Source organism: Desmodus rotundus, chromosome 11, assembly GCF_022682495.2.
Source record: "Desmodus rotundus isolate HL8 chromosome 11, HLdesRot8A.1, whole genome shotgun sequence".
NCBI classification, from domain to species: domain Eukaryota; kingdom Metazoa; phylum Chordata; class Mammalia; order Chiroptera; family Phyllostomidae; genus Desmodus; species Desmodus rotundus.
The window spans coordinates 80,597,599-80,611,048 of NC_071397.1; the positions used below are offsets into that span (position 1 = coordinate 80,597,599).

The following is a 13,450-nucleotide window of genomic DNA, read 5'->3' on the forward strand; positions in this document are numbered from 1 at the left end:
CTACAGGAATGCAGTCACCGCAACCCTCAGCTTCAGAAGAATGGGGGATGTTCCTTAGACCTCAAAACATACCTACTGCATTCTTCCATGAACTTTAAACAAAGCTAAGTATTTTCAACATCCCATTTTCCTATCAGAGGTCCAATATATTATGAATGCTGTCAGTAAACATTTTTCACTACGAGGGTCTCGTATATCTTTTTTAATGCTAGGGTGGGATCCTCTCAGAGGTCAATGCTGAATTGAAAATATCTGTCGGCCTCAAGGATGCATTGTCTTCTCTCCTAAAGTCCACAGAGCTCAAATCAGTGAGCCTGTGTCTGCTGGATAGTGTCATGTGATTGGTGTCAGACTCATTAACAGAATTGTGTTTTAATGCAAACAATTAATAGCTTTTTATTAATATGCAGTTCTAACTTAGTTCAACATCCTCTGTCTTTACACTGGTTTCTAATAGTAGTTGGCTGCTTCCACATTTCCTGATCATTGATCATAAATGATGCTCTAGTTCAGTATTACACTCAGAACTTAGCCACATACCCCATGTGATTTAAGTGGCCTGTGCAGACATGCTGTGGCTGTAGGCACCCACACTGCTCTCTGCCACCCAGGTTACTCTTGACTTCACAGACATAGCTGATGGACACCTGAACCTGGATGACGTCAGCTTAGAGAGGTGGAGTCAGTTCCCACTAGATTCACACGTACAGGGAAGGTGAAGAGGCTGGATACCCTTCAGTAAGTAGCTGGGTCTAGGTGGGACCCACGCATTTTTTTCAATATATTAATATTCAAATTTTTTAAATTATTTTTAATTTTTAAATTTTAAACCAAGATAATTTATATGCAGTAAAATTCACCCTTTTTAGTGCACAGTTCTCAGGTTTTGACAAACATATTAGTCATGTAACTGCCATCATAATCAAGATACAGAACAATGTCATCACCCCAAAAAGTTCCACCATGCTTTATAGCAAACACCTCATTTTTAAACACCCCCTAGGTGAGTGTGATGGGCAGCCATGCTTGGGTTAACACTAACACGGCCCCAACCTTTTTGCAAATGGAAAAGTTATATGACTCATCCAAGGTCACATTGCCTAACAGCCAGGACTGTGATCTACGTCACTGTTTCTTAGTTTTATCTTTTTTTAACACACATCCCTTACTCTAAATTATCTTCTGTGTCACAGTGGCTCCCCTAAGTAAAAACAAACCCATGAAATAAGCAATAAAACAAAGTAACCACAGACTGAAACAAATAAATGCCAAATTAAAACAGAATGAAATAAAACAACCATACTACACAATCCAGAAAATCCTCATATTAGCCTGAATATACTCGGAAGCAACAGCAAAATTGGAAGGGTTGATTATACCTGATTCCTAGCACAAAAGGCTACTCTTTTCTTCCTTTTTCTCTTTTGCAAATATTCTGTGTGTCCCACCTAGTGCTAACATACCCCTAGGCTGAATTACCTCTGAACAATACCCTGCAACATAACCAACCTCTTTCTTCTCTTACCTTCCCTCTTATCTAGTCAATGGAAAGGGGCGGATTTGGAGAAAGCCTGTGCCATAAATATCTCAGGGCACTGGCCTATAGACCTGATCCAATTATGGCCTTAGTGATTAGCATATAAATAAAGTAGCTTTGCCTGTTTTAGATGAACTTCTCAAAGATAGAAGCCATTTTGAGAGGCAAACAACCCCACCTAGGGAATGCACCAAGCAAGGCCAAGGAATTGTGAAATGCTGCATGTTTTTATTTATTTTTTTTAAGATTTTATTTAATTTTTAGGGAAAGGGGAAGAGAGAGAGAAAGAGAAGGAGAAAAACATGGATGTGTGAGAGAAACTTCCACCCGTTGACTCTCACACACCCCCAACCAGAGACCTGGCCTGCGACACAGGCATGTGCCGTCACTGGGAACAGAACCAGCAACCTTCTGCTTCGCAGGCCGGCACTCAACCACTGAGCCGCACCAGCCAGTGCCCTGAATGTTTTTAAAGGGAAAAGCACCGAATTCCATGTAGGTATGTCCGTATGGTAGCACGACGTGTGAGAAAGATCTGCACTGAGGTATAAAGAGCACTTGCTGCTTGGTTCTGCAAATGCCAGAAGCCAAAGTCAAGACTCATTTAAAACCCTAGGCATAAACTCAAAAGACAGAACAGTAAACAACAGTCATCCTTTCTAACAATATGAACCTTTCATGAAGTCTAAAATAATTTTCCACCCAGAGATTTTTTTTTTTCATCTTATCCTTTGGTTCTGGGCAGGAAATGATGTCCCCCCTGTGTGCCTCTCAGTCCCAGTGGGTCCTTAAGAGTTTCACAGGTCCTTAGGCCTGAATCCTGAATGGTGTCCTTCCTTTTCTTTCTTTGATCTATTATGCTACCAGCATGTTGCTGAAGGGTATGGTGATCTTATAAAGCCCTGGTTGGAGTCCTTTCTGAAACTTTGAACACAGAATAGTATTCACTGAAAAATTAACTCCCCAACTAGTAGCCTGGTTGTCTCTGAGTTTCATAGCCTGGCATCTAAGTCCCAGGAGGCTGGCGCCAAACCACTTGGGGTGAGTCCTGACTTCACTATTTCCCCATCATGTTAGTGCCCAAGGTACTTAATCTCCTTTGGGTCTCAGTTTCCTCATCTGACGATTGGGTGCAATAATTTGACCTATCTCAAGGGGGGTTTGCATGAAAATGAAAGTGCTTAGCTCTGTATCTAACTCAGAGTAAAACTATTGTCTCGGGTTAAGTTGGAATATTCTAGTCATCCTGACTTCCTTAAGAAATACTTTGTCTGAATTACCTCTTGTTAGGGATAGATAACTGAGAAGCAGGAGTTACAAAGAATTTATGACTGATATTAAATATTTAACTTCAAAATAGCCTTGGTAGTGCTTTATCAAATGACTTAAAATATGTATAAATGACCTTGGCTGGTGTCGCTCAGTGGACTGAGCACGGGCCTGAGAACCAAAGGGTAGCAGGTTTGATTCCTAGTCAGGGCACAGGCCTAGGTTGCAGGCCAGATCCCTAGTGGGGGGCGCATGAGAGGCAACCCACTTTGATGTTTCTCTCCCTCTCTTTCTCTTTCCCTTCCCCTCTCTCTAAAATAAATAAATAAATAAATAATCTAAAAATAGTGATTTTATATATATGTGTGTGTGTGTGTGTATATATATATACATATATATATATATATAAATGAGCAATTTGCTCAGAATTGTGAGGAAACCAGTGGCTAAACGAAAATTCTTCTGAACACCCATGTGTTTTTGTCATTGTTCAACGAACGCTGCCACATCGCCATTTCCCACATCCTAACAAGCCACGGGTAGATTTTAGAGTGTCTGAATATAAACAGACCATTTTTATTCATCGTCCTTGGTACCCTTAACTGTGCCACACAGACAAATGTGTTTTCCACCTGTGCCAACAAGGCGCATGCATGCGAGTGTGTGAGTGTTTGTGCCGTTTTTTATTTCCCTGTAGTTTCTCAGTTTCCTACACATCATATCTTAGGGTTACTGAAAAAAGTACCTGTGTGGAATGCAAAGCAGAATTTCTCCACATTTAAGCTCTGCTCCCTCTTCAGAGTTGGTTTGAGAAGGTGAGAGTCAGTTGTGCTAACAAAGACTGACATTGTTGGGCAAGGATGTGTTTCCAGAAGCACATTTGAGAGAACTGTGGATGAGGCCTGCATTCCCTTCTTTACCTGAGATTTCTTCCACTGTATTTTGCAAACCAATAGCATAAACAGATGCATGAAAAGATTCAGAACTGCCCTGCAATAGAAAGGACATGACTCTGGAGTGAAAGGGAGCTGGATTTGAATACCCCGACTGCCACCTACTAGCTGTTTGATCTTGAGTAAGAGACTTAGCCACTTAAAGCCTGCTTTACCATGTGTCAGATAGCTTGCAGAACTCTCATGAGAACTAAATAGCAAATGTAATACAGGATTGGTACATAGTAGGTGCTTAAAAACCTGCAGTGTTTATCGTTATGAAATTCTAACTCAGTTGACTTGCATCCAGCACCATTGCATAGCTATCAAGGTTTTTAACTGAGTGAAAAAAAAAACAAAACGAGTTCTGTGGAATTAGGCTCTGCTCAAACACAATGGTATGGCTAAGAGTGAGCAACTCCCAAGCCAGACCCCCCATAAGGAGCTCAAAGAACGGTTATTACAGCAGGGATTGCAACAGGGACAGTGGCAAACATAGGTTAAAACTCAAATGTTCATTTATAATTACAACATAGAATAATATCCCTTTAAAAGAGAGAGATAACAATTTATTAACTAAACTCAGAGGCTTTTAAAAAATCATTTTTGCCTTTTACAGGATTAGTTTCTTAGCTTTTTCTATTTTCACTTGACCTGTTCTCTGTACGTGATCAGACCACAAGCTAGTTGGAGCTAGTTTTCTGAGAACTAATAAAACTTCCTGCATCAACATGGAAAAGTTAATTAATCATAATAGCTGTTCAGGACATTGTGTACCCCATCAAATGAGAGACTTATTTTCTTATTATGATGCCAAAGGCCTAAGTGTTCATGATAAGCTGGTGGCTGGTACACTTGTCTGACTATACTCGCAATATAAATATCACCTGCATTCCTTTAACCTGACCAAGACATAAAGAACAGACAGGACAAAAAAATGAAATGGTAATGTATTTAGATGCACCGGCATCCAGCTGATAGATGGACATAAGATCAATATCTTTTAAGGTAAAGAAATGTGTTTAAAATTATTACTGATGACTCCTCAGTACATATGCAAAAATATAATTCTCTATGCTATGTTTAATCAATTTTATCTGAAGAAAAGCACAACATTATGCTACAGAATAATCAAATTATCTGGGAGAGAAATTTTATCTGTGATCAACTGGAGAATATTTCTGGCCTGTTACTGGGCTTCACCGGGAACTGTAATTAATTAATTTGACACATGTGGGATCGTCTAGCTTTTAATACAGATATTTAGGAAGCCAAGTAGTCATAATGACTATACAAATGCTTGTTTTGAGGAAGTTTCAGAAGTAGGAGTTCAGCAGAGTGGAGAAGATGAACTCATGTTTCCAGCTTCTAAAAGAGCCCCCATCATGTGCTGGGCTGCAAGGTCACCCCAGGAATGGCAAAGAAACAGAGAGGGAAGTGAGACTTTTTCAGAGTGTATCAAAATCTCTTTAAAATGTGTACTCTTTACTCAGCGATTCCATATGTATAAAGATTTACAATAAGAGTGGCTATGTACATACATTCAGGCACAAAAATCATTTTAAACATTTTTCATAGCAAAGACAAATTAGAAACAAATAGAATTTCTAAACATAGGGTGTCAGTTAAATAAATTCTGTCACCCCTGAAAAGGAACAGTACACATGCTAGAAAATTATGCTTCAGGAAGGTATCTACTGACTTGGGGGAAATAGTTATGAAATGTATTTAAATAAATAGTGTGAGGTGTACAATAGCATATACAGTATAATAACAACTTTGTAGCACCTACATATAAACATGGATATAATAGAAAAAATGTGATTACACCATCTATGCCTCTGAGGTACACAGTTTGTTTGACTAAATGGGATGAAGATGATATTAATGATGAGCCATTAAAGGGATCCCATTTTCCTCTTTTAATTCTGTGAATTCTGAAAACCACGAACATAAATATCAGGAAGACTACGTATTTTTTACAAATACCAAATAAACACCTTAGTAAGTGTCACCTTCTTAGTTCCCAGAGTAAAGAGGGGAATTAAAGTTTGTAAAACGTTTGCATAAAAGAACCCAGTGTACTTCTGACATCATCACCTCGTCAAAATTATTTTTGTACCACAGGAACAATGTTAACTGTTGTGAAATTTCACTGAAAAATAAACAAGTCATTACACCCAGGACATTTGCTAGGAATACAAATAAAAAGCAACCAGGCTAAGAGAAATGCCGCGACTGCGCCCAGCTCTTGTCAGAGAGGTCTTTCACCCTGTGCACAAAGCTCCAGTTCCCGCTGCAATAAAACACGTACTGTGCATCGTGAGACGAATCAGCACAGGCACCGTGTGTGGACTGTCACCCCGTGGCAGTGTGGAAGGCCACCTGTTCCTTGGGCAAAGGGCACAGACCAGGCTGGGACCTGAAACTGAGAAGAGGAAGAGAACTAAATAAGGACACACTCCCAGACAAGCGTTGAGTCAGCCAGTGCAGTCTGCAACATCACAGCGCATCTATTGCTCAAACTGCGAGAGCCACCTGCTCAAAATTGGACATCACAGTCAAATAAGGGGAGCACCACGAGTTACATGACTATTACCCTTGGCCTCCAAGTCACAGTGGTCTTCAGAGAACTGCCGGACAGTGGGGAGACTTCCACACTCTTGTCAGTAGTGCAGGGAAAACTTCAAGCTTTTAAGACAGAAAGACTTCAGTCCTGGTCTGTCTGTTATTTATTAGTTGTTTGAGTTCGTGCAAGTCTCTTATCCTCTCTGAATATGTCCCCTGATACATAGAATGGTGTTAATAGTATCTACTTGGCAAGGGGGTTGTAAAGATTAAAAGAAGTGTTATGTTTAAAATGCCTGGAGTAATGCCTGACATACAATAGATCTTTAATAATAGGTCCTTTTTGCTTGCCCGCTTTTACTGCCTTCTCTAGATACAGTTCTACTTATTAGTTGCTTTAAAACAGTGGGCAAGTAGAAGAGGAGAACAAAGAATTATTTTAGTGAGTTCAGACATTATAAAAACTTCCCAATGAAATGACAGGTTCCTGCAGACTCCGGAGGTTCGCTGTTTATGTCTAGGTGCCAGTTAATGTGGTGTGTGTCGCACTCCTTCTTACAAGAATTAGGCTGCTGGCAGAATTAAGTGCAAACATTTGTCTGCGTGTGTATTGTGTTGATTTGGTGTATTCATTTTTATTTTGTTCATAGAATTAAAGGACTGAAACCTGGAAACAATATGTGTAGGCATTTTTCATAACATCAAGAAAAACTCAAGACCTGTCTTCAGCAGAACTATATAAGAACCAAGTAAAGAGATGGCTGAATTTCAGTTAATTTGCATGAAGCAAATGGGCTCAGGGGAGCTTGAGAGAAACTGCGACTTCGCGGTGTGGTCCTGTATCTGGACATCTATAAAACAAATGTGTTCATTTAACAAATTTTTGTTAGGAGCATTCCGTGTGCCGGGATCGTGCTAGGGGGACACAGATGTTCCCCAAGCCACTGACTAACTGCACGAAGCCTCCTAAGCAAGAGCTGCAAAAACCTAGTCAGTTTCTAGCTGTTTTCCTGTCATTTCCAGGTCAGGGTCACCACTTGGAGCTAATCCTACAGTTCACACCAAATCAGAAGTTCCAGGATACGATACTTTGCAGCGTGTGATGATCAACAACTAGAAGGAAAACCCAAAGGTTTAGGTACTTTTACAAGCACGGACAACTACAGATGATGAAGCAAAGCAGCAAACTGGTAGCTGGTCCCAGGAAAACCACTTAAAGTAAAGTGCGCTCGCCTGGTTTGAGACGTGTCATCTCCAGTTGCTGCAAAGTGTGTTTCCCTGTTGCCTATTCCTGATCTGAAAGCTCGGGCAAGGCCCAGCTGCTCCTGGTGCCAGTGGGAGATTTCTAAGCAAAGTAAGAGATTTCTACACAAAACTTGTCAGTATTGTGAGGAAAACCACCTTTCAATTCTCAGAAAGTCTTATAATTACACCTAATTTTCTGCAAATAGAACTTGTCAGCATAATAGCCAGGTAAATCACAGTTCCCAACACTTTCAAGGAGGAAAAATAGGCCTGGCCCGTTTTTCCAGATCCTGTGGTAATGAGAGTCTCACTCGTTATTAGTTCTCTGGCTTTGGGAACACATCTCACCCCGCCCTGCACCTCCCCTTTTGAAGCATTATGCTGTAGAAAGAGTTTTAGTTACAGGAAAACAACTGCTGTGATATGCTCAGATGGCAAGTAATGGTCATAGAAACAGTTCTTCCCATCTTGTCGCTCTAAAAAAATTTTTGACTGAAAAATAGCAAAGAGAAGAAACCTTTCAACAATTTACTCATAATCACTATTACAAAGAATGTGTAAGCTTTATATTTATGGCTTTGGAAAGCTGTATAGAGGATAATGCTATTTTTTGCTTTAAAAATAAGAGGAATACCGTTTATCAGTCCATATGCTTGAATGTGCTTGTATGAGCATGAAAATAGGTGTGGAGAGTAAATAGCATGGATGATTTTGGATAGAGAGAATGGGGCTGAGATGGGGAGGGATTAATCTCTATACCACATCTTCTTACAATACGCAGGTATCGGCTTGGTAATTTTTTTAAACTAGGAAAAATAAAGAAAAACTGTTGTAAGGTATCCAGGGCTGAAAACATAGCCTTGAAGAGACTTTACCATTATATTAGCATTTGTTCAGGTAGACTTATTAGCTGTTAAAGGATCAATAATCTAATTGGAGAGATAAGACCTATTCACATAGGAGGATAAGTATTTTTATGCTGAGAATAGAATGAACTAATTTATATTTATTTTTTGAAATAAGTGGAATGGGAGTGAAGTAATGAGTGCAGCTGGAATGCGGCATTCATCTCCAGCTCTGCTACTCACTGGCCTTTGAACTTGGACAAGTTCCGTAACGTGTGTAACATCCTTGCTCAGGTCCTTCACCTCTGGCATTCAGAAAGAAAACATCTGGATGCAAAGCTATTAACTTCGCATCCACTGCTTGAGAAGCGTGTCCCTCTTTCTCACCGCAGAACCTGGGAATTTGAAGCTGCTCCTCCAGGCCTTCTTCTTTGAAGTTGAACCCTCGGCTCCATAGTCATCTGGAGACCTCTGGGAACCAAATCACCCCCAACCGCCAGTTCAGAATTCGTGGCTCAACACAAATCCTTATATTCAATGGTCAAAACATAAAACCAGACAACTTTTGCTCATGGTGCTAAGTTACAAACCATCTGTCTCTGGTCTCTAGTGTGTGCTATTGGGAAGCATCAGAACAAAAGTTATCTTCCAAAAATTCTTATTCTAGGCTTCTCTTGGTCTGGACTTAAAAGCCAGGCAATTCTATACAGGTGGCATGCCAGTTCCCTCTGACTGCCAATATCTCTTGTACGGCCGTGGAGGAAAGGGGCTGAGGAAGAGCCAGAACAGCTTAAGATTTATACATTAATTCAAAAATAGGCAAGGAAGGAGGAGAAGAATACAAAGATAAGCACTTGCCACAGTCTGTGCTCCTGGCAGAATCAGCAAAAATTAACCATGGGCTCTCGTCCAGGGAGTTCCCCATCCGACTGCTGTATGTGTGTCCCAGGTCCAAAGAACACACGGAGCCTGCCCCCGGTCAGCCCAGGTCTCCATCCGTCCTGCAGTGGGTGGCAGACTGCACTTCAGGGGCCTTGCATTGTAGAGTACATGCTAAGGAGAAGGAAAATGAAGTGCATTCCTTCTATCTCACCTGATATATTTAAGAGTATTGCACTTTATTTTTATTGTTGTTCAAGTACAGTTGTCTCCATTTTCACCCTACCACTCTCCCCTGCTCCACCCACCCCCACCTCCCACACTCAATCCTACCCCCGGTGGCTTTGTCCATGGGTCCTTTCCACACGTTCCTTGATGTCCCTTATACTTTTTTAAAAATGAAAAGACTGACTATTGAAGCTTAGGCTGTGTTATTGGCTTTTGTCCTGCTAGTTTCCCTTCACCCTTCACCCTGTTACAGTGCTAGGGGCTGTGCAAGGAGAAGAACAAAGGACTGGCCTCGGGGAACTGACAAAGCTATCTCAATATGAGTGAGCAATGAAAAATAAGATATATCGAACACAGGGCTAAGTGCATTTTAGGGAGAGAGGTGGGAGCTCCACACACTGTGTGGGAAGTCTGAGCCAAGCTGTCAATCAAAATCTCAAGATCATTTAGCAGGAGGAGGGAAAAAGAGGAGGCGATCACTTAGTGAGCTGAGCAAGAGGGGACTACCTTGCAGTTGTAGAGAATGTTAAGAGGTGGAGTGTGAGTGGGCAGCCTGTGTGTCTTCTGCACCCACCCATCACACATTCTTGTTGGCTAAAATTCTGTTACTGAACCCGCCAAGTATTCATGCTTCAAATGAAGCAAACTTAAAATGCATCTGATTCCACATAACTGGATTATGTTCAGTAGGCCGATGCCCTTGCCTAAGAACCGTTTTTAAGGAACTAAAACTTGAGGAAACTTGATTATCTGATCAGACCACTGATGTTCTCTTAAGCTAGCCTGTGCTTTGTGTTTAAATAGTGCCCAGGGGAGAAAATATATTGTTGTGGAAAGAGCAATCCCCTGAGAATCTAGAGACTGGTACCCTAGTTCCCAGTTTGTGTCTCAGATACTCTGAGCCTTGGAGAATGTTTCCAATGTATTTGTCCCTTAGGGCCCCCACTGGGATTTAAAAAATGAACTAAGTCACCTCTAAGTTCCCTTTCTACTCCAGAATTCTGTGTTTTGCTAAACATTATTAGAGGAGGACTAATAGTTTGATAGATTGACTCCAATGAATCAGCCCATATTTATTAAGCTTCTACTAATGAGCTGTCTTGGCTTAAAAAAAATTCCAGGTGGATGGTAGAAGTGCTTTGCATTCTTGGAAGCATGCAATGCCCTGGGAGAATCATCACAATTTTATAAACATGCTGTGACTGTGCTTTTTCTTAATCTACATGCCATGAAACGTCCCAGGGAGATAACTCATGCAGTGCTGGCTTTGGAATGACAAAGGCTTCTCAGAGCAAACAGACTCAGTTATTATCTATGGGAACTGTGGCAAGGCACTTAACTTCTCTTGGTCTTAATATTCTTATCTGTGACGTGGTAGCAATGAAGCCCACCTCGAAGGGTCAAGGTGAGGAGGAACCTGGCTTCCCACAGAGCAGTGGAGAAGATTTACCCACAGGAGCAAGGACTGGTTTCGTGGTTTCTTAGTTATGCTACTGTGAGAAAGTTACCCAGTTTCTCCAAGTCTCAGCTTCTTCGTGTATGGAATGGGAATAATAACACTTACCACACACAATTACTATATGTGAAGAGTTTAGCATAGTTCACGGCGCTTGGTAGGAGAAATACTATACATTACCCACAAATTCAGAATTGGCCTAATCTGCCCACCGAAGCTAGAGTTTACTTTTGTATTACAGAGGGAAGGGATCTCATTGGAAAACAAATGGTAATGTGAGAGAAAAATGTTAAACTACCTAGAAGATGAGCTACTGGTACGTAGATATAACACATTCCACACATCGAATTTATGCATAAATAACAATCACAGTGAAAATAAAAATCAACATTGCTTTGATTTGCAAATTATTCTATTTCTGATAAGGACTTCTACCTAATCTATTATTTGTAAAGTGATGTCAATATTTAGAATACAGATTAAAATATTGCATTTTATTGACAAAACTGGGGCTTGGAGGAATGGAAAGCACACTTACTTTGAGGCTCTATGAGGTTCTTCAGTTACAAGCAACAAAAGCAACTCTGGCTGAGTTTATTAGAAGGATGTTGGTGAACACAACACGCCGAACAACAGAAGCTGCAGAAGCGGGCTTAGCAGTGGGACAGGAACCCAGGCAGGGCTCCTGATAGGGCGGTTTCTTCCCTCCTTGCATAGAATTGAAGAGAGAAAATTCAGTTGACCAGGCTTAGATCCTAAAAGGCCATCCCTTAAGATCCTTGCCACAGGAAAAATCTGGCCAAAGGCTACCTCTGCATCTTCTTTGCCATCCTTGAGGAAGAACACGTATCCACATTCTCTGCCCTGCCAAGACTACCCACACCAGGGGAGAAGCAAATCCCCTAAGTGACATAGAAACGCTGACAGGAAGAGGGGATGGATGCTGAGGGGTCAGTGTCGACAAAGGCCCACTCTGGAGTCAGACAGACCTGTTTTCCCTTCCGGCCCTGCTATTTGCCGCGCATTCTCCTCCGCTCCCCTGCGTTATAAGACGGGGATAATAACAAACCCAACTCTGTACGGTTGCTTTGAAGCATACCTATTGTAATGTTTATGAAGTGCCCGGCACAGTGCCTATCTCAAGTTCCATAAGTCATACCGTCCTGTGTTACTTTGAACTGTGCTCGTGGTAAGCTTTTCTAGATCAGCTCCGTGCACATTTACTTCTTGTAGCTTCTTACAGCCGTGCGTAGTATTCTATTATTGAGGTATATGCTTCCAGAGAAAAAGTTCATGCCTCCTTTAAACAGTGCCATTTGCTTTTAAATGATGACTGACAGGGGAAGCATACCCTGGTGGTTAGTTGTAAGCACTGTTTTGAGGTTTTCTTATGTCTACATTATATGGTGTTTGTAAACACAGTCTATGTTCATAGTTACACTTAAGCAATAGGCTTCCGTTTTCTTTTTCATGGTCACGCCGAAGGACCTTGAAGACACACAGGCCACGTCATCCATACAAAGAAGGTGATGACGGAGTGGTGGTTGGCACAACCTCACCTTCCTAAATAGTTTGCTGATTCACTTGTTCCATTTTTAAACATCAGCAGATTGCCATTGGTGACATCTGCTATTTATTTGGTTTGACTCGTGGCTGGCGTGAGACTTCCATCTACAGCAACCAGGAAGACACGATCAGCGTGAGGGGAACGCTTTGCAGTCCATGACCAATTTATAATAATGAGGAGCCTTGTCTATTTTTTTGTGTTTGTTTTCCCTGAAGGTATCATTATGTATCATGTGTTGGAAACATAGCTGCCAGAAGTTTAGCATAAACCTGGGGAGACTGCATCTAACTTCATTCAAGTACAAATTGCATGGTCTTTATACTAATAGCCAGCAACTCTCAAATTGCACAGGCCGGTTATTCAACATACTGCATATTTAAAGGCCTTCCACCTGTGGTCTCCTCTAACCCCCACTCCGGCATGGAATCGGTCTGGTTGGAGCTGAAAACTGTCCTTTCTTGCTTCCTGGTACCAATTTTTGAGAAGTACCCTCAAATGACATTTTTTTAAAAATCATTGTTATGTGACTGCCGCAGCTTTATGAAAACATGTTAGTTGTTTTTTGGTTTAATCCACCATGAATTAAATTATCCCAGGCAAATTCACTAAGGGTTTTGTTCTTCTGTCTCAGGGCCACTCTGCTGTGATTAGGCAGCAGTGGCCTCCGACCCTGGTAGTGACTGTATTTGCTAAGTCCTTCTGCAACACTTTAGGTCAAAATTCGGCTACATTTCCACCACAGTGTGGTCTAGCAAAGCAGATGCAGGAAAATACTTTCTGCCCCCTGGTGCCTCTTGACTTTAACTGCAGCGGATGACTCAGAAAAGGGATCTTCTGGTCAGGAACAGAGGGATAGCTGTACTGCCAAGGGCACAGGGGGGAGCCACAGATGTGAGGACTTCACAGATCACGTAGGTGCGGGAT

The 13,450-nt window shown here is 41.4% G+C and overlaps 2 long non-coding RNA genes across 2 annotated transcripts in view; one reads left to right on the forward strand and one right to left on the reverse strand.

Annotated features, from left to right (window-relative positions):
- The window catches only part of LOC123478846 (uncharacterized), a 46,324-nt gene that overhangs the window by 11,123 nt on the left and 21,751 nt on the right, over window positions 1–13,450 (forward strand). The gene's annotated exons all lie outside the window — the stretch shown is intronic.
- Window positions 4,478–11,968, reverse strand: LOC139440349 (uncharacterized). Its single transcript, XR_011650537.1, has 3 exons — window positions 11,498–11,968; window positions 9,255–9,449; window positions 4,478–6,166 (listed from the first exon to the last, which is right to left on the reverse strand). It is a non-coding gene; the product is annotated as an uncharacterized lncRNA (long non-coding RNA).